This window comes from Myxine glutinosa, unplaced genomic scaffold, assembly GCF_964187855.1.
Source record: "Myxine glutinosa unplaced genomic scaffold, kmMyxGlut1.1 SCAFFOLD_1789, whole genome shotgun sequence".
Taxonomy (NCBI): domain Eukaryota; kingdom Metazoa; phylum Chordata; class Myxini; order Myxiniformes; family Myxinidae; genus Myxine; species Myxine glutinosa.
The window spans coordinates 4,825-7,500 of NW_027617884.1; the positions used below are offsets into that span (position 1 = coordinate 4,825).

The window sequence follows — 2,676 nt, forward strand, 5'->3', positions numbered from 1 at the left end:
GGGGGTGGGGGTGGAGAGGTTAAAAACACATGGACACTGCTAGGACTAATGCAAACAATGGATGAATTTTGGGCAGTTGTAATACTATCAAGCTATCTTTGGCTACCTGCATATAAAGTGGAAAGACTTCTTTTGTATGCTGTGTCATATTGAGTGAGAAGGCTGACATCAAGTAAGGAAAAGTTCAAGGATTTGTGTGAAGTTCGAGAATGAAGAGGTGATTATTTTTATGCTACTTCAGAAAGGGTACATGTTGCTCGAATGAAGTTTATATGAAGTTAGCAGAAAATTAGTTTGTGTTAAAAGTGGTGTTTAAACGTGCACGTGCTTTCGCTCCTTTCGTAGGGATGAGTTCAATCTCAAGGTGCTTCAGGCCTTCGTCGACCTGCACGAGTTCACGAATCTCAATCTCGTTCAGGCACTCAGGTGAGGGAAGTTGACTTAGGAGAGTGCTTTATTTTATATATATATATTTTTGTATACAAGATCGAGGCTCGTGTCAGAGCTAACATTAATCACAAAAAAAAAAACGAACACACAAAACATACAATAAAGGGAGCGGGGAGAAGATGGGGATGGGAGAGGGAAGTGCACAAGTACAACAGCAGAGAACAGGGACATCGGGAGATCTTTGGGAGGGAGAGGGCTTGGGGGGAGAAGGCTGGGGGGGGGGGGGGGGGGGGGGGGGGTAAAGGAATAAACAAAAAAAAATTCCCAGGGTTGGGAAAGGAATAAAAACACATGGACACTGCTAGAACTTCCAGGAAAGAAAGAAGTCGGGATTTCAAAAAACGTGGATCTGGGGTGAATTAACGGGGGTAGAAAAGATCAAGGTTTTGGATGGGGGAGGATAAGAGAGTGGTGGTGAACAGCTGTTTTAAAGACCTGGAGGGACGAGTGGGATTGAAGAGAGTGAAGGAGTGTGTTCCAGAGGTGGGGAGAAAAGAGGAATGAAGGAGTGAAGGTGAGCAGAGAGTCTTGATTTTGGCAGTTTAACCATAAGAGGGTTGCTGGCAGATCTTGAGCAACCTGTAGGAATATTTGGGGGGACAGAGCACAGATGGAGCTGGAGGGGAGCCCTTATTTAACCCTTGAAGACCTTTTCTGGTTCTTTTATATTCTTCACACTTTCCTACACGTTGATAGTTTACTGGAATATTTTGATCTTCATACTCATTCAAGTACTTTAATGTTACTAAGGCTGACAGGATGGCCTAGAGCGACGCACACTCGTCTCTAAGCTGTCTAGCTTGGGATTGAATCTCGACTCAGCTATAAACTCCCATCCTGGTGTTTCACAGGGCAGGGTGATTCATCAATGTGTGTACCGTCTCTCGGAATGGACGTGTAAACGGGCCTCCCGCTGCCCAGCATTCGTCGGTGGACATAAAAGATCCTATGGTGTCCTTCACCAAGAGAGGCAGAGAGCCATCATCGGCACCCTGAACAAATTCCAAATTCCTGCCCTAACCAGCAGAGGGCATTGCATCAGCGGCACAGCCCGCCCCCCTTCAGTCAAATGATGTTACCCCACCACTTTGTGCTGTATTTGAATGAAGAAGATTGATGTCAATCAAGTACAATGCTTGGCTGTTTGCTTTCTTTCAGGGGAGTGATATTCTGTCATTGAACATCGCAACTGTCTTCTACCGACTCCTCTCCGGCCTTGCCCCCCCCCCCCCCCCCAGCTCTCTCTGGGCTCTGTCCCCCAAATATTCCTACAGGTCGCACAAGATCTGCCAGCAACCCTCTTATGGTTAAACTGCCGAAATCAAGACTCTCTGCTCACCTTCACTCTTTCATTCCTCTTTTCTCCCGCCTCTGGAACAAACTCCCTCACTCTCTTCATTCCCACCTCCCTCCCTCCAGGTCTTTAAAACAGCTGTTCACCACCATCTCTTATCTTACCCAATCCAAAACCTTGATCTTTTCTACCCCCGTTAATTCACCCCAGATCCACTTTTTTGAAATATCCACTTCTTGAGTCCTTGCAGTGTCCATGTGTTTTTATTTTTTTACCTCTCCCCCTCCCCCCCCCCCCCCCCCCCCCCTTCCCATGCCTCCTCCCCCCAAGCCCTCTCCCTCCACAGATCTCCCGATGTCCCTGCTCTCCATCTTGTTCTCCCGCTCCCTTTATCATATGTTTTATGCTTTACGTGACAGTTTGTCTTTTTGTGATCAATGACGAGCCTCGACCTTGCAAACTTTTCAAATTTAAAAAAGACTAAATGGCAGTGTGCAGTGATGCCGGAATAATCTTGAAACCCGGACATGCGCAAATTCAACAATCGAGACATTATTATTGAACAATTATTCCAGCACTTCTTGCTTGTTTCAAGTCTATTTCTTCGTGTGCAATTTAACTTTTTGGGCCAACTAATTTGTTTTTGTTGTATTTATTTATCGTTGTAAAAAGGTGTTTTGTTCTCTTGCAATATTTTGACATCACTGGCACCGTTTCTGGTGAACATGTCGATTTAAAGATGGGAAGTGCGTACAAACGGAATGGGAATCTTTATCGAGTCGGTGCAAATTCCACATAGCCGGAGACGTAGTGCTCACGCCATGCATTTCTTCACTGCTTTTCAGACATTTGTCCTTTTTAGCACCCTTCTCTATTTTAAGGCTGGTCGGATAGCCCAGAGGTATGGACACTCGCTTCTGAGCCGTCTAGCC

The 2,676-nt window shown here is 45.8% G+C and overlaps 1 protein-coding gene across 1 annotated transcript in view; it reads left to right on the forward strand.

The window, feature by feature from the left end:
* Window positions 1-332: 332 nt before the first annotated feature.
* LOC137422322 (cytohesin-3) overlaps window positions 333-2,676 on the forward strand; it is a 41,255-nt gene continuing 38,911 nt past the window's right edge. The window contains exon 1 of the mRNA XM_078769249.1: window positions 333-426. The gene's annotated coding sequence lies outside the window, so the exon portion shown is untranslated. The remainder of the gene's footprint in view (window positions 427-2,676) is intronic.